Source organism: Apis dorsata, unplaced genomic scaffold, assembly GCF_000469605.1.
Source record: "Apis dorsata unplaced genomic scaffold, Apis dorsata 1.3 scaffold_56, whole genome shotgun sequence".
Lineage (NCBI taxonomy): Eukaryota > Metazoa > Arthropoda > Insecta > Hymenoptera > Apidae > Apis > Apis dorsata.
In genome coordinates this window covers 382,264-402,643 of record NW_006263356.1, presented here as the reverse complement: position 1 = coordinate 402,643, position 20,380 = coordinate 382,264, and the positions used below count along the sequence as shown (strand labels likewise).

Genomic DNA, 20,380 nt, shown 5'->3' with positions numbered 1-20,380 from the left:
TTTTTTTTTTTTTTTTTTAATTTTCACGAAAAATAATTGCATTATTTCTTTGAATCAGAATACTACGAATATATGAATCTTTATTTTTATATTAAAAGAGATATTATATGTATCATTTTTTATCTATTGAAAAATGCAGATTTATATTTTTATTGTCAAGTGTATAAATAACAAGTTCTTTTCTTTAGTTCAGTCAATGCTGCTAATTATTGTATCATAAAATATTTCATTTCTGTTTCTTATTTTTCTTTATGTGTTTCTCATTTGTTTCATTTTTTTTAAAATGGAATTAAAAAATTATATACATATATCCAGAATATAAAATATTCTTACCATCCTTTAAATAAATATAAATTAAGAATTATTCTTATATATAATCTTGCCACTGTATTTTTTTTATATGATATCATATAATTATATTATAAATTACTAAAGCACAATTATTGGTTTCATATCTGTTTCTTCTATCACATATAAATCATAAAATACTTGATTATATTATAAATCAAGAAACAAATTTTAAATTGGATTTTAAATCTTAAAATTGGATTTTACTTAATAAATATAATAAATGTAACAAGTAGTTTTTAACAATCTCTGTACATCAAGCGGCACACAATTCTCGGTGGAAAAAGACAAGTTTTTCTTCTGATTTATACATTACATTTGGAAAAACATTCTCGTCGGTATTCCTCGTCGCGTGAGTACTGGCGATTCGTTTGCGGTTTTCACGAATCAACTTTTTTATTCCTGGTTGTACTGACGTTACTTCGAGGGTTGCTAATTTATTTAACGTTCCGTAAACCTGTACAACGTGTATCAAAGCGGAATGCAAAAAAATTGCATTGTACACCATTTCAAATGAAACATATTATAGCTGGGCTTCATTTTTCTGATGTTTAAATTGATGTTGCTGTACGATGTTTCGTGAGAATAATTATCGAAAATATTGATAATCTAAATATCACGAAATGCGTTTATGATTCTTTTCTAATATTTAATAATTAATATATATATATATATTTGAGAGAATTTGAGAAAGAAAAAAGAATAGAATTCTGAAAAAAAAAAGAATTTTCTTATTTCATTTATCATAATATAAATCTTTAAAAAGAAAAAAACAAATACAAAAACGGAATAATTTCCTAAATTGTGTATTTTAAAGAAGAAAAGAAAAAAGAAAACTTTGAAAAAGAAAGAAAAAAAAAGGAAAAAAAAATAATACGTTGAAAATTCAGTTTAAACTCTTGTTATAAAATGTTAAAAGAAAAATTGAGCTTCGTGCTGAAAACGATCCGATATTCGCCAGCCGTGTCACGGATACGCCATCGAGGGTTAAGGATCTCCCATTTTGTTCCACCTGTTAGAAGTTGTTCCGCGGAAGGGATTCAAAGTCGTTAGGAATTTTTCTCTAAACCGTCGCTCGATTTTCATGGTAAATGCTCGAATGTCGTGACTTTCTTTCGTCCAGAACATAGGCGACAGTCCCTCTCTCGTGATTTTTCCTTATAGCTTACCCTATCCGATAAATTCTCGAAAAAGAACCGCAAGAATTTCCTGCTCTATTTCACACGTTGATTTTATCTGGTTCGCGCGTTTGTTTTTTCGACTGTGACATGATTCACTTGGCTTTGTGCACAGATTGTTTTATTTAAATAATCGTTTAAAGAAAAATTTTACAGATGCATACGTTATTGATAGGTGATTGAATATTTAATAATAAAATTTCTGAATACGAATGAATTATTATTGCGATTATAATACAATATTAATGTTAATTAAATGTTTATAATATAAAAAACGAATTGTGAATATTTATGCATAATTTTTCATAAAAATTGAAATATACAAAATATAAGGATATATATGATATATAAAAGACATAAAGTATCCAAAACAAAATACATATTATGATTTTAAAGATCGTAATCCAATATTGAAAACGAATTATATTTTAATAATCTTGATACAATTATATTTTAATGTATTGATAACAATAATTCATGATATTATTGAAGAATATCATTATTAAAAATAATTGATTTTCTAAAATTTACGAGTTTATTTGGTTATTTTATTAATTTCTATTAGAACCAGCCTTTATGAAAATCAGATAAAGATGATAAGAAGAAACAGTGTATGGAAAATTAAAGAGTTTGTCTCAAGATCTTAGGAAAATTACATTATCTTCCCAGAAGAATCTAAAAATCTTAGAAATTCATTTTATGAGACATGATTAGGCTTTCACGATTCGTGTATACCATTCGATCCAAATTGAAACAGTTTCGAGATCGTTGTTCGAGAATCGAAATGGCAGTCTATTAAATCTCGAATTATTCGAAATATGGTTGCCTTAATTTCCATGTTTCCTTACTTTATCGTCTTTTTTTAGATCGCACCAACGATCTGCATGAAAGGATTTAATTTGTAATTTCGAACAAACAGAAAAGGTATAACAGAGAAACGATGTTTTCGTGAACTTTACGAAGTATAATTTTCAACTAGGCGCTGATTCTTTCGAGTTTCAGCGATAGAACTATATTTCGTGATTCGAGAAATGATGCGATATTTTAAAGTAAGTCTGTGTTTTATCTACTTGATATTTTTTGTATATTTTATATATTTTCGTTGTTTTGATATCTAAAATTTATATTCTAAAGTCTCAATATTATTTATAAAGTAAATTTGCAACAGCATTTTATAATGATGAAAACGTAAATTTCGGGTAAAGTCGAAGAAATTCGGGTAGGATCGGAACCGATATTGTCGTGAAGAATATAAGAGTACCGAAGTCTTTTCCGATCCCACCCGAATTTTTCCGACTTGTTCCGAGCTATGTCAGAGCTTATATTTCTATGAAAAGGAAAGTAAAAAAGTTATATTTATTACTTAATTTCATATTATATTATTGTGAATATCATCTAGTGATATGGTGCACGATTTATTATTTCTACAATATTATTTATACAATCATATTATTCATACCATTGTATATTTGTTTTAAGAGAATAGTTTTGACAAAAAATACACAAAAAAATCATCAATGTCTTCTACATTAGAAAGGTAATATAATATTATGTATGTAATAAGCATAAATTTACTTTTAGAATGTAGATTGAATATTTGTTTTTTGCAATTTTAAATAGAATGAAGAATGATTGAGTTGGATTAAGACTGATGAATTGAACATGATCGATGCGAGGGCAGTTATGTAGATTGAGGTTATGTAGCGTTGAAATGGATTGCTGAATGCAGTTTGAACGTACGTATGTAGTTTATTATAAAATTGATAAAAGCCTATTTCTTTATCGGGGATTTAATTAAAGAATTTGCAATTCTATCGAGGAAGTGCATTCATAATAAACGGAGAACATTTTGTCGCGTTATATTAGGTTAAGTTACTTCGTAAACTATTTAAAAAATATACACAATGTTTTCTAACATTCAAAACATTTCAAGGATCCAATCATTAATATTATTATGTATTATGTATTATGTTTTACATCATAAGTAGAAAAAAAATCTCTTCCTTTTTAAACTCTTTAAACATTACATATGGTAATGTTCTTCTATTCTTTATACTTTTAATTTTTCACTTTTTATATCATATATATGTTCTTGTACATTTAAATTTTCCATAAAACATTCTCGATATAATAAAATCCAAAAAAAATCCAAGCAAAAAGAAAGTATGTAAATAAAAACAAATAAAAGAAGAGAGTATAATCAAGAAATGTGATTTTAATTACGAACATTGACTCTACTTTATCATGGTTTCGTTGACCATCTTTTATACACCTCCGCACGAAGTTTCTTGTACGCGTCTGTACAGATAGCACGATGAAATAAATTGCGATTGTTCGATCGCACGTGAGCACGAGTTACGGCTCTTACGATACATCCCTTTTCTTATACAAAGACATTGATAAAGTCTCCTCACCATTCGCGCGCAAGTATTTGACTTTTCGCCCGAGTGATCGGTACTTTGTCGGAGGAATAGCGCACGAGCCATCGATATCTTTCGAATAGAAAAATTCCATTCCACGTGGAAAAGATGCTCGTGGTGAAATGAAAGGGTTAGTTGATCGCGTGAAAACTTTTCGATGGATCATCGTTGATATATTAGAAATCGATGACGCAACGTATGCGATATAGAAATTTCCTATTCTATGCCGCGTATGCGTGTCATGAAGATTTTCTATTCAATGGCGATTGACGTGAACATATGCGTCATGAAGAAATATACATTCAGTTTTTTTTTATGCATATACTGGATATAAGAATTGTATGCATAGCTTTCGATTTGGATTTCGTTGCATTTTATTGTTTCTTGTACTTAAAATTAATATCAAGCCATTGGAAATCCTTCTCTTGATTTTTGATGCTGTTTCAAATATGTGAAGCTGTTAATTGATTCAGTTCTAGACGAAGAAAATGTTTCACGAATAAGGATATATAATCTAAAACCTCAAAATTAAATTATTCGTGAAATTTTATTCAAAATCTAATTGTAATAACAATCGTTTAAGAAATATATAACTTGACTAATTTATGTATAAATTAATATTATATTTTCTAGGATGAACACTTGTTATTACATTCAATTTTCTGTTTTTTTCTTTTTTATTCGAGAACCCTACATTATGGACCAATTGCCGAAGGGGCTTGGATATCCCAGCAGAGTCACACGCGTATGACAGGTAATTTCGAGATCGCCTTCAGGTATCGTAAATTAACGCTTCATATTGAAGCGTTTTTCTTCGATGAAGATTTATTTTCTGCACGCTTGTCACGTTCGACGTGCCTTTAAGCGAACCGAAACGATGAGAATTGTACCCAATGACCGTAATATCAATAGCTTACGATATATAGTTATATCTTTATAGTTTCACATATTTAGCCATTTTTTGTAATTTCTATGAAATAATATAACGTACTGTAACCCATTGGTATTTTAACCAATGTTATTTAGATCAATTTAATTAATCAATTTCAATACTCACTACTTTTTAATATCGCTATCGAATCTTTTTCATTTTAAGATTAATATTGAACAATTTTATACTAATCTAACAAGTTTTATACTTATTCTTAGAAATCCAACGCAACTTCAGTAGAAAGAAAGAGAAAAAGAAAATCTCATCAATTATTAATATTATTCGAAAGTTTCTCATAAATGGCTGCAATAGAATTTATAACGCCTCAAAAAAATATCCCCAAAAGGTTAATGCACGAATAGAGAAATAAGTGCATATGATAGAAAAAAACCTCGTTTTAAGGCGGGTTATATCGGCGAATGCAAAAGCATGGCGGACAATCGTACGTATCCGAGGCGAGGAAATATAATCGTGACTTGTTCCGTTCGTCGTTCGTTTCCCGGTGGAATACGGAAGAAAAGTCGATATCCGGATGAACAGTCGGGTGGCACGTTCTTGATATCGGTGGAACATGTGTAGTACGTACGAGTCTCGTGTGAAATAAGTGGAAAAGAGAGAGAGAGACAGAGGGATGGATGGACAAGGAGGAATATACGGTGTATTCAAGCAGAGGGGAGGGGAGACCATGTGACAATGGCCGAAGGTGGAAATGTATCATGGTTTGTAATTCGAGAACTGGCCTAGAATGTAGTTGAATGAAAACTGGGTTTCTCTTGTGGAAATATCGCTGGTTTTATGAAGTATCCTTTTTTCTTTTGTTTGATAAGTATGGATGCCCAACGAAATCAATTACGTCCATTTAACTTTTCGCTCGGATGGAGTATTGATATTGTATTTTTGTTCAGTTTGGCCAATATTTTTGCTATTAAAGAGAAACATTGCAACATATGTTTATATGTTTTTGCTGAAATATGAAAAAATTTTTTATGAAAATTCATAGGTTATGTATACAAAGAATTATTTTGAATTGTTCATTTATTGCATGGGTTTCATGAAAGGAATAAATCTTTGGTTAAATACTATCTTTAATATTATCTACTTCTAAAAAAAGAATAAAAATTTCATTAGTTTCACGCCAAGAACTTTTTAAAAATATTCAAATAATTATATTCCTTCCGATACAAAAAATTACTAGACTATCTTACTAGTAGTATTTTTAACAGCCGCTAATAGGCGCTAGTGTCGCTTCGCGATCATCGCAATCTTGATTAATTCTTTGTTCGTGATTGTTCAAAAATACAAAGTATTTCAATCGACTTCGATTTCAATCATTATCAAAATTTCATTCAAACAAATTTCCATCGCGATTAATATCCGATTAATTCGAAACGGACGACGAAATGAAATAACAAAATCGAAAACAAATTCCACGAAAACCAAGCAAAGCGAACCATAAGTATTAACCATACCCGGATTTATATCCTCGCTGACCATCGACTTGCACACCCAATTCCCTATAAGGGATGCGAAACGCAGATTCACGAGTCGCGTTAACGCACGTCCGACTTCAATTATACACGAATTATCGACGAGAACGTGCGTTACAGTGGGATTAATTAAAATTGAATATCTCGTTGAAATTTAATTGCACGATCAAAGCGAGACACCGGTTGGAGGGAACGATGGGCCAATGGCGGACTTGGCCACATATAATCGGCGTGATTGTCGGTGTCAAAACTGGATACGCGTGCTCTTTCGCTCGATTTGTTAGCTTTTAAGCGCTATTGCATTCGATAATACGTGAAATAATTTGATAACTGTGCGGCAAAGTTGCTCGTATGTTCGTCCATTGGTTAGAAATTGATCATTGCTGGAAAAATCAAATTTCAAGAGTCAGTATTCTTGTGATCGTGATAGAAATCGTGATGTGAGATCTTGACTTTTTGAGTGGTGAGAGATGAAATTTTGGAAGTTTATTTTTGAAAATGAAATAATCAAACTATATTTAAAATGTCAAATTTTCGAATTTTTGACAAAGATATTTCAATAATTCTATAGATATACGATAGTAATAGGAATGTGAAATAAATTTTGATATAATAAGGAAATGATGAGTAATCAAACTTATTATATTAATTTCTAATTAATCTCGTGTATTATTGTGTTCCGCAAAAAACTCTTCGATATAGTATCTTACCTTCATTTTCGTAAAACGTATGATCTAATGTTCGAAATTCGAAAAATTCGCTTTATAGTAATATCGATCCAAAGATGCTTCGAAAAATTGAATTGAATTTCTCTCAAATGCTTCTCCAAATCTGTTGATCGTATTCTTTCCCTCCCACTCGGTGTCGACAAAAAATGGCGGTTCTTCTTTTGAACGAGAGACCGATGTAACGAACGCTTTCGAGAAAATTCTTCGTGATATTCATTGGATTCGGAGGAACGATTCGTAAAAATGCGATGACTCAGTGTGTCGCATGTTACCGTGGCGGTTTCTGCCGACCTAAGCCCGTTGTCGAGCCTCGTGTCTGTACTCTGTTTCCCTTTGTGGACAAGGTTCGTTGTACCGGTGGTGTAATGGATCTGACCAAGATGGAATGGAATGGGAAGAATGTTGGTGGAATATGTTTGCGGTGGGACACGATTGCGGAAGTTTTTAAACCTTTTTCAGGGTTTAATTTATGGCCCTGGATACTGATGTCGTCGTATTTGATTAACATTTTTAAATATTTATGGTACAATTACGTATTCCGTATAAATGGTAATTTTCATTATCTAAATATCATTAAACTTTTTATAATTTCGATTTGTTAATCGAGTTTTGAAATTAGAACATTTATTTATTTATTCATTCATTCATTCATTCATTCAATCCAATTTGCAAAATTATAGAATAATTTTCAATTTTTCTCTCAAGCAAAGAATAATTTTCAAATATAATTAACTTTAAAAATTTACTTTCAAATATACTTGCACGCTTAGAAAATTAAAATTTTAATCTTTTTTCTCAGAGGAAGATCCAAGAGAATTGCAGATCAAAGAAGAAAAAAGAAAGGAAATAACAATATATTCAAAAATTGCTACAATCGAACTGCTGTAGTTTAAATGGATCGAATCCAAAACTAATTTACACGGAGGATCAATCAGCGTAATGCTCGAACGCAACAATGAAGGTTTAAAAAATTAGCTCATCGTAGCCTAGATCGTAACAAAGAGTTATTAGGTGGGAACGATGTTTAGTCGTAATTGTAATGCCCGTGTTCCGCATACCAGCGATCGTATAAATCGATCGATTGCATCCATCGGGAACATTGTTTGCCATTAAATCGAGCATTAATGATGTTCTGGTGATAAATAGCAACGTTATTATTTCTCGTTCGAAGCTCTCGAGAAATATCGTTTTCATTTTGAGGTGATATGATAAAAATAAATTATTCATCAATTTGATTATTATCGTTAAGTTTTACGTTCGAAATTGAACGAATATTTTTTCTTAATCCTTATAACGCCAGATTGCACCTGTGTCTTATATTGGAATATTGGATAAAGTAAAATTTGGTGGTCGAGGTAATTAATCTTGACACACTAGGTTGAGTTTATTTTGAATTACTCTTCCATTCATAGCCCTTTTCTGTATACAATGTAAAGAGAATTCTGAGAGGATTAAAGTTCAACATAAAGTAAGTATACTATTCCATAAGTGTACATTTTGAAACGTTTATTATCCAACGTTTATTATATATTTTTTTTTTCTTCTAGATTTCCTTTTTCTCATTCACTGTTCCTTTTTATGTTTGGAAAATTCAAATAGAATTTTGGACTCTGATCAATATTGTTATTAGGATTAATTTTCAACATCAACTATTCAATAAGTATACAATTTGAATCACAATCCTTGGGTATCCAACGTTTTCTTATTTATTTCAGTCCTTTTTTATCTCTTATGCTATTTAAGAAAAAAAAAAAAAAAGAATTCATCGATTATAAAAATTACATTTCAGCATTATAAAAGCAATTTAAGTTCTGATTTTAGAATGCTTATTGAATAATTAGTATAATGAAATGGAGCTTTAATTCTGATTAATTTGTATTTTATAATATGTAGACAATTGCAATGAAAAAGAAATTTTATTTATTTATATATTTTTTTTATTATTATCTGCGTGCAAGTAAAAAATCAACAGGTTTAATCAAAAAATCCTTCCTCTCTTAAGCAATTTATCGAAAGATGAGAATTTTAAAACACGAAGTTAAAAATGAAATCAAAAACTTCGAAGCGTAAAGTAATTCTAAAAGTTCTCGAGTCTAATAGAAAGTTTTCATTTAAGAAATTTTACTTGCTCTTATCTAATCGACTGCATCTATCAAATGTAAAATTTGGTGAAAATTTGTTAAACGTATGTTGAAATTATTATTTCTTTCTTACCTTCCTCTTAATTTATTACAATATTTTTATTATAATTAAATCATAATCAAATTAAAATAATTTATTTTCTTTTTTTATACTGAATTGTATTAATTTTCAAGGAAATAACGTAAATTGGCCAAAAAAGGAAAGGATGCCTATTAAATCTGGTTAGAAATCGTTTCCGCTGGACAAGTCTCCTTCCTTCAACTGGATCTTCCGTCTTCCGTCTGTCGTTTCTATGGTTGTCAGTCGATAAAAATCACAGTCAATAGATCCCTAAGTCCCTGGTAACCGTAACCAAGGATTTCTAGTTCGTTAGGAGAAACCAATTTTAGATAAGTTTTAACCTTAATTGTGGCTTTGAGTTGAATCACAAAGAACCTAATTATTGTTCGACTTTATTTTGAAATATAATAAATATATAACATTATATAAATCAATAACAAATAAATCAAATCATATAATGTGGAACAAAAAATATATTAAACAAAAAAAAGTTTAAGATAATTGTTTTTTAGTAAATAATATAATTAATATAATTTTTATATAAAAATTTCCTTAAATACTTCTAATTCGCTATATTTATCAATACTGACAATATACGCAATCTGAATTGTTATATAATTCTCACGGAAGCTTTTATGAATACAATACAAACTCTAATGTTTTGTAGGCGAGTTGCGTGCATGCTTGTTTTCACTTTCTATGTGGACAGTTCCTAACCACGTATGCAGACCGCATGCAGTAGAGAGAAAGTGGTGTAATGTCTGCAAATCGACTATTAACACTCGTAAGAGTCTTTCCAGCATATTTGTGAAAAAGACGATGAAGTATTGCATGTTCCTTGCATCAAAAAATTCTCAATTATTAGATCACAAACTTTTATACAAAACTTAATTACACACATCATACATATAATATACATATATATATAATAATCATAAAATTATATATATATATATATAATTATTGTAACTGCAATATCGTAATACTACAATTATTGTAACTGATTATATAAAAAAGAATATTAAATAATAATAAAAAAAATTTCATTATAATTATATTAGCATGAACTTAATATAGACTTTGTATTAAAATATAAAACCAGAGAAAAGATTCTGCATAAAGAAATTCACGATATAACGATAATAATCATAACGATGTTCAAACCTAACTTAATAACTTAATCAATAGTGATTCCCATTTATCTTTCCAATTTCTCAAGTTGACTTATTAGCTTGTCGTGACCTAATCGCTTAAATTATTTTTGTATGAGTTCCGATGTTTTCAACGTGACGTCGAATTACAAAAATGGTTCAGCAATCTACGTAGCCGACTTTTATCGTGCACCAATTACCGTAATGTTTCAATTTTCTTTGTCGAGCTTTATTTCTGGCTAAATGGAAATTAGCACGCGATCAGAGAGATTAGGAAGTTTGTAATCAACTCGAGAGTGCAAGTTTTTTGGAGAGTGTGCTAATTATATGTGCATCATGAATCTTGAAAATTTTTGAAAATAGAATAATTATTTTGAAATTAGAATATGTTAGAATAATTTCAGATTTTTGAATGTTTGAAAATTTATTATTTTAGATTTGTTATACTCACAGCTGAATTTCATCAGGTATTAGCCAGATGTCCATAAATTATTTATATAATTTCAAATTTGAAGTTTCTTATATAACGACTTAAGTACTTTTATATGTTACAGATTAATAAACAGCCGGAATTTGTAATCAAGGATAAAAAGATTTTTTTTCTGAAAAAGAAAAATTGAGTAGTGCAATATAATAAAAGTTCCTCTTTTCCTAAGATGTTACAAAGGAAGTTAACGAATTTCATAAAAGCAATTTAGAAACTTCTTCTTTAATAAAGTCTTTAGTCAATGGAACTTCATCAAATATATTTTTTATCAAACAATCCACTATAGCACGGACTACATCCTTTTGAATTACACAACTCTCGTTTAATTTCGTACAATATATCAAATAGATCATATTAAAGATCAAATTAAAGTATGTAAAATATTGACAATATTTTAACGTAACGTATTTTTTTTTCGAGATTTCTATTATCTTCATCTTTCGATGAAGAAAGATTTGCAAAAGAGAGTTTTACATAAAATAAGTAATATAAAATTCATATTTTTAATCAATTGTAATTTTTAAAATACTTAATGTAAGAACTAAATAAAAAATTGTAATCATTGAACTAATATGAAATATATATACATTGTACAGAAAACTACATTTATCACGTAATATACTACATGTACTACATAAGTATATCTATATAACCATAACGTTATAACATCATCTATCAGAAATATTTTAAACAAAATTAAAAAATTTTAAACATCTTTAATATACGTATAATTATATATTTCATTTTTCATCAAAACCTACTCGTTGAATCACAAAATGTTTCTCAATGTATCCATTGACCTGTCAATCGTACCACTGGCTATAACTAAATAAAATTACCTAGCTTAACTACTACTGGAACGACATCTACGACCCATAACCAGTTACAAAGAACTAAATTTCCAAGTTCTATTCGACATCATAGATGGCTTACTATATATGGTTTTATCACAGTTTTACTTTACGCCGAATCGCGTGGATATCACCTCCACAGATTTCGTTGAATCGTTGCAGTTCGCAAGGTAATGGGACAGATATGGCCCATATCGAGGATCGATGGCCAAACCTAGACATTTTACGAAATGCTTTCGACTTCCATCACTAAGGGCTGACAATAAGGGAGTCTTAAGTCGAATATCGTTTTTAATGGATGGCACGATCCATTTTTACGACGATCAGACGTCTCCGGCTCGCGATGAGAATTTAAAATCTCGTTGGATATAGGTTACGTTCGATGTATCGTTGATGGAATATCGATCGAAGATGGAGGTCTCCTGGTAATCTTTGTGACTGGATAAAGTTTAAAAATGACTGTTCATTTTTGTAAAAGTTTGAAGTTTGTTGGAAAAGTGTATCGCGTTTTTGATACAAATGGTGTTTTTAGCCGGTTGAATGGGAGCATTGGACGTTGTTGGGGAATGCGTGGAGTGCAATGTTGGAATATTGAAGATCGAGATACCTCTTATATTGTATATTTTCAAGATTCAATGGAGTTGGGAAATGGGTATTCGTTTTCGTGGATATTTTCTGGTGATCTATAATATTGCTTTATATTGTGCATCGTACATATACGATGTGAAAATTTAGGTCGTTTTAGGATCATAGTTATCGAAATATCGAAGTTTGTAAAGCAATGATAACCTTTTTAATTTAATCAAGTCTTCTTTATATTCGTACATTAATGTATTTCATTTTATTTGCTTATTATTCGAATCTTATATTTTTAATTCAATTTTTCTGTACTTTCAGTTAAAATAAAAATAAATTCGATTGTAAAAGTATACGAAAGATTCGTTGCATCCATAAATATTATATTTTATATCAAGTATTGAAATATACGATATATTTATGCAAATCCTAAGCTCTGTACCACGATATAAAATTTCTTATAGTTTCTTAATTCAAACCTCTTATCTGGTAAGTTCGCAATTTATCAACAGTTTTTTAAAAATTTAAATCGCACACATACATTATCGTTAGAATTAAATATCACTTTTTCAATCTTCTTCAGATGCAACAGCAAACCAACTAACCAACGAAAGAAAAAGAAAAAAGAAGAGAAATAAAATTTCAAACGAAAATTCCTCACGAAATCCACAAAATTGAATACTCAAATATCATATAATTAAACGTGGTCATTCGAAAATCGTGCAAGACGAATTAAACCCATTAAAATGGCGAATTAACACGTTAGAGTGCGATTCGTTTCGTTATTTGTAGCCATGTCAACGCGCATGGAAAAGATACGAGGAGGAGATCCATAGATAATACGTTAAGTTAGAGGTTTGTGGTTTCTTTTAATTGCCAGGAAAAGGGGTGAACCTCGTTGACTTTTGTTCCGTTTTTTTACGGTTGGATAGGGGAAGGAAATTAATGATCCGCGTCTGTGTTTCGTACACGCCATTAATCTCCTCGAGACGTCTCGTGGACCGAAGTAAAAATACGCTTAGACAAGCAACGCCTACGTTCACTATCGGCCAATTATTTTATCCACCACCCCCAAGGGGTGAGACACGTTAATTGTCCGCAACCGTAAATCCTTCACGCTGCGTGAACACGTACAACATTTTACACCGAGGGTTGTTACGTTTTTCGCATTTGAGTTGCTTATTTTATGGTATGTTTGAGAAATTTAGAAGTGGGTGAGGGTTTGAGGATCGTTTTAATGGATCTTATTCAAGTTTTGAAATTTGTGAAGATATTTTTCATATTTTCGAATATTTATGTATATAGGTTTTGTTTTAAATTTAATATTGAATTTTGAATTATGAAAGTTTGTATTATTATTCTTGTAATTAAGATTTAGATTTAGATATAGGTATTTTATTTTATAGATTAGGATACACTAATTTTGGAAGCTTGAAATTTGAATGTTAGAGCTTTCAATCTACTATTCTTGAAGGCTTAAATTTTCATTTTGAAACTCTTCAAATTTTTTTACTTTTGCAATTTAAAACTCAAATAATATTGTGATTTTTAAACTATATCTTCTAATCCAACAATCGAAACAATTGAACATTTATAAAACAATATGCAATCGACAATTTGGTCGACAGAGTAAATTTCAAACGATCAGTGAGTGAAACTATTTCGCGTCTCATATCCCTAACAACATTCCTACATAGCTGATAAATTTCACCACATTGGACAATATGTTCGCGTTCATCTATAGAGATCACAACTTCCTCCCTTTCAACAACGACCGACATCTCATAAATTTCCACGTAACCAGAACCTTTAACATAATTTTGCCAACCAACAGGCATTAGTTTTCTCGAATTGTTCACGAATTATACTCTATCTAAAGTTTCCATGATAAATATACGTGTAACTATAAGCAAACAGCAGCATAATCAGAATGGAAAGGAATATTTCAAATCATTTCACGGTCCAAAGACAGTGTCTAGAAATGACTAATCTACTTTTCACTTTATCGTATATTTTTATGATTCTTCCACTCAAATTATCTTTGAAATTCCTTATTGGATTAAGTTTGTTTCTCTATGATATGGAGCAATGAATATGGATGTTTGTACGTATTGAGTTATATTAAAAAATTAAAATTTAGCAAATTTTTTATTTTTTTTTGTTTAAGGAAATACGTATGTTTTTTTTCGACATTAAGTTCAAAGAGGCAAATTAATTTTTCGTAAATTTTTGAAGTATTAAATTACCACCAATTTATAATATTAAAATGTGATAGAATAAATGGTTATTTTATATTGACAACGAGCAATGAAATTTATTGGTTTAATTTCGATTCATTATTATTTTATCAATCAAGATACGAGACAAAATGTAATCGAAAATTTCTATAAACGTTATTTTATTTTTGTATCGCGCGAAAGATTCAATTTATTCGCGTTAAATTATTCCTTTTTCTATTTTGTTGCATCACTTTTAATAGCTCGAAATCGTTTCCACTGCTAACTTAACTCGAAATTAAATAAAATAAGTAAAATAAAGAACACGAATAACTTTTTGATCAAAACTTGATATTATAATTTAACGGATTACATCCATAAAAGGGGTATAATCGAACTTAATTAACCTAATAACAACGTTCGTCAAGTTTTTAAGCAGATTTCAACTCAAGTGTTTCGCAAATTCCTCCAACCAATCTCTCTATCCCAAGTTTTACGCTTCGCGAAGTTCGTGAAAATTAAATTCGTGAATTAAAATTTCTAAAAAAAAAAAAAAAAAAAAAAAATTATTTTACCTCCACCACCTTCTCCCACATCTGTAGAACAATTTTCGAAACACGGTGGGCGGGGAAAGAAATTTACAAGTTGTCCCTCCCCTCCCCCCAACGAGGAACGACGATAATGTTTCTCCTCGCATTAAAAGTTTTAGCTAGCCCGTATTAGATTGAATTTACCGCCGGGCGAAGTTTATTCGCAACTTTGTATGTTGGAATTTTGGTGTTTTTTAAAATTGTGGAATTAATCGTGGAAATTTTTATTGCTTCGATATATTATTTCGATGAAATTTCGACGAATGAACGAAGGTAATTTTTATAAATGGATATGACATTGAGAACGATTGTAAGTTTTTTTTTAAACGCAATTTGTGAAAAAATATCGTTCAGTGTAAATCTCGAGAGTTTCAAATGGACTAGCTCTCTTGTTCGTTGTAGCAATGAGGGAAACAGTTGGTCTAATGCACGCCATTTTTCTAGACCCCCAACTAGCCGTGGAAAAGAGAAAAATAAAATTATGATATCCTTTTCTTTTTTTTTTATATCTCGTATACTTCCAAGAATTTAAAAATCTTTCGAAAGATTTACTTTAGAAGTTTTTTAATTAATCTCTCCCGAAATTATTCAATAAGATTCTAAATATGAAAATAATTATATTTTCGAATTATTATAATAATTCGAATTATTTTTATTTTTATTTTTTAAAATTCGAAATTCACACGAAAGATATAACATAATCCGTTAACAATTGTACGCAATAAAAATATAATTATAATGAAATAAAACGTAAGTCTATCTCCAACAATTAATCCTTTTAACGTGATTTTTCCACGGAAAACAATCCCAGTCATTGGACACGATTGCGCATAGATCGAAAAAATGGCGGCCTCTTCCATTCGATCTCTTCGATCGATTCACCTGCGAGACCATTAATTACAGAGGGGAAGTCGGCTGTTACCATTATTCGTGGATCGTTAAGCGCAAATTGAAGAGCTCGACGATTTCGTAGCGGTTGCACTTTCTTCGAGCTTGAATCACGCTTAATTGCCCCACCGTGCGAGCTTAACACGAGAACACGTGTGTCGGGGAGGGGGGCGCATTCGTCGCAGGCGTTTCCATTGGCGTCTTTTCACCCCCACTTCCTTAAAATTAACGAATCGTTCTTCGGATTCTTCGTGTCTTTTGCGTGACTTTTTCTTGGAGAGAAGACCATTTCAGACGAGTTCTTTTAGAAGAAAGAGAGAGAGAGAGTTGTATTTTTAATTAATTATCCTTTGTAATTCGAGATTCGACGATTTGTATTTCTTTTTAAGGGAGAATTGTATTTTGTATTTTCAATTAGTTGTTCTGTGTTGTTTGGGATTGTTTGCAATTTGTATTTCTTTGTGGTAAGAGGAGCGTATTTTTAATCAATTGTTCTCTGTTATTTGGAATTCTGAAGATTTTCTTTTTATCAGATTGTTATTTTTTAATTATTATCGAGTGATATTCGAGATCTTTTGTATTTCTTTATTAAAGATTAAAGGTTTTCAAGTTGTATAGAGGAAATTATATATATTTCACTTCGATCAACTAGAATCACTATTATGAATATTTCTCTCTTGTTGTTATTTTATCGGAATTATATTTTAAAAGTGGATACGCAGAGTAACGAATTCACAATACCTTCATTTCAATCGTGAAAGGGAAGATGCAAAAGACAATTACTGAAAACACTTAATGGAAACAATGGCGCACGTTGTACGAATTAAAACGTATTATAACAAAGCGTGAATATAACAGATTTGAAAAACTCGAAAGATATTCAACCCCTTCACCGTATTGTATAATTTTTCATTCACGATTCATCAAATCGATTCTACACGACGTATATAAGTACATTCGAGAATGAAACTTGGTTGCAAATAATAATTACGAGTGATAAAAATTGGGAAAAACACGAGAAGTCTTACTAGAATTCTAATTTCGATCTTTTGACAACGACAAATAAATCTAGGATCTTAAAAATTTTTTTTTCTACATTAATTAATCCAATCTATCTCGACTTAAAGTGGACTACAAATTTTGAAACATGTTGCAAGATATCAAGTGATGGATTTAAATCAATGGTTCAAACAAATCGTATGGAAGTGAATTAAACCCATCACTCGCATAATAAATAGTATATAATATATAATGCAATATCAATTTAATTCTCATATTTTATATCATGCTCGTATTTGCTCAAATTATATTTGTGATTCGATCGATTCGTATTTCATTATCGTTAATTGTATTTTTCGAAAAATTGGAATTAAAATACAATACTGATTTGAAAATAATCCGTCATTTTATCCGTTGTCGAATCTACGAAAAAAAGTTAGTCCGCTTTTTGTTAGTAGCTAGCTACGTTTGACCCCGGCTATAATAAATGGGAAAAGTTTTAATCGCGACGATGCTTTTCCGCCTTATTGGGCACAGCTTCCCCTATAAAATATTATAATTTTTCCAAGGAGAATATCCTCGTGAAATTTTACAAAGGATATTTTCAACTTTATAATTCGTCGATATGATTCGAACGAGTGTTAAATATTTAAAAATATAATTTCGATATATAATTCGTTTTTTCACGATGTATCTTTATCTATATTTTTCATAATAATTAATAATTAGTATCAATAATATATAATTTTAATCTTATAATATAATTATAATATATATAATATATATTAATACATATATATAATATAATATATAATACATAATATTATATATATAACATTATAATTATATATAATATATAATTAATTATAATAATTAATTTAAATAATATTAAACAATACAATATTCTAGCGAGGAGCGAAAAGAAACACGTCCGTTCCGTTCGACGTTCGATACGCGACTACGTTAAATCGATATTTACATATTAATGACAACCGATAATAAGACTTTATTTTCGAACATATTACGTTTTGTAATTATTAAACGATACTTCAGTTGAATTTTTATAACTTCAATTATTATTATATATAATTTAAACAAATTTTTTTTTTAATTATATATTTAAAGTATAATTATATACATATAAATTATACATTTAATTTTTTTTTTAAATTATACATAACGATATAAAAATAATAATTTTAAGTTTTATTTTAAAATAAATATCCAAATAAATAAAAACTTGAAAAAAATTATTTTAAAGATATCGACTTGTCGAAATATAATCGAAATATAAATATTTCGTGTCTATCACTATGATTCTTCCGATCAAATTTACGATTATCGAAAAGAAAAAAAATAAAATTACTCGTTCTACTTTATCAACAAGGTAGCACGAACGTGTAACTTGCATAGTACCTAAATCCACGCTAATCGTTAACTAGATTGCGCAATTACCGATCGTGGTAAATGGCGAAATCGTCGACATACTTAAATCGTAAAACACGATAGCGTATGGGAACAAAAGGAAAACGGTATCCATCATTGTCAACCTCGTTCTCGGCACGTTTTTGTGAAACCATGAATAAAATTTCGCACAATCAACTCGCAAAACTATCTTCGAAAAAATTGTTCGTTACAGTTATTTTCGATGTAGTTTAATTTCTTTCTCATTCTCCATTTATCTTTCTCTTTGCTTTTTTTATTTGCAGCGTCAGAGTTATAATTCGTAGTAGTTCGAAAAAAAACTAAGAACTTTTTTATATAGTAATGAAATCGCTAAATCGCTTTATTATTATTATTATTATTATTATTTATAAATTAATATTGTAAATGATTTTGTAATATTTATAATTACAATTATATCATTTATTTGTTATTTTCAATGTATACAAGATGAAACAAGAGTATTATAGACTAGATAGATATACACTTACATATAATTTACTTAATGAACACTCTAAAGAAATTTCAAAGATTTGGAATAATTAAATTACTCGCTGTATCATGAAAGAAAATTTGATTTTTCTAAATTTCAGACAAGATATTGATCTATTTCCAATAAAAAAAAAATTATTAACTTTGAAGAAAGTAAATTTGAATTTAAATTTTGTAAAATTTATTGAACGAATATAAGTGAAATAAATAAATGAAAATTGTGTTCTAATAGAATATCGATCTTCATCATATTAAATTTTTGTATCAAGCATACTTTCTTTTACATAATAAGTTACATAATTATTTTAAAAGATTAACTCTATCTTTCAAATTTCATAAATTTCTTTAAATTATACACATACGATTAAAAAAACATTATTTTTTTTTATTCTAATCATTTTTTCAAATTCTCCTCACCGCGATTTCTATTTTCCCGAATCACATTTTGCATATTAATCGCTTCCCGCAACCAGTACGAAATACAAATCGCGTCTCCACGTCCACCGATTTTTGATCTCCCTTGATATCAAATAAGGCACAACACACAACCAGAAAGAGATTAATCTCTCCTCTCCCTCCCCCCCCCTCTCTCCTCTTCCCCTCTCCTCTCTCTCCCTCGTATCGAAGCAACGCAAGCGGAATTACAGTTACAGGACATAATATTCTAACGTTTAAGAAATTCGTTCGTCCAATGGGCGGATAAAAAAAAAAAATTTGAATTAGCCCGCGCTTGAAATGCAGATGAGCGCGCCCGCTTCGAAAACGGATCCAGGTCATCTTCGTTTTAGGAATTTTAATTCTAGCATTTCGATGGAGGACGATAACAGAGAGATGTCTCTCTCTCTCTCTCTCTCTCTCTTTTTTTTTTTATATTTCGCAAGAAATGTTCCTTCCTCGAAAACTAAAATAACTGTATAATTCTCAAAGGAATTCTCTTTTTTTCGAGAGTAAGTAAATTAGAAAATTTCAAATATTTCGTGAATGTGCACGATCGGTATTTTTTTTTTTTTTTTTCTTAAGATTTGGAATACATGGAAACATGGAAAAAGATAAAATAAAGGGAGAGATAGTGACGATAATTCTATTTTCTTTGAAATATGTTATTAAATAGGATTCTTGTTTTGATAATTCTGATAATTTTTAAACTGCGAATGTTATCAATTTATATTCCTCTTCTTCTTCAGAACGATAATATTATTTTTTTCTCTGACTTTTATTTTTAAAAAAGAGAAATTCCAAAATTATTGGAATTATTAAAATATATATACAGAATATATCGAATAAAAATAATTAATATGAAAAACAAGAATCTATCAATTTATTAAATCACAAGCAATTTAAACAAATAAATAGATCGCCTTTTTCTAAAAATATCATGCACACACACCAACGT

General features: G+C 29.5%; 1 protein-coding gene across 1 annotated transcript in view; it reads left to right on the top strand.

Moving 5' to 3' along the window:
* LOC102676497 (furin-like protease 2) overlaps positions 1 to 20,380 on the top strand; it is a 402,319-nt gene that overhangs the window by 134,517 nt on the left and 247,422 nt on the right. The gene's annotated exons all lie outside the window — the stretch shown is intronic.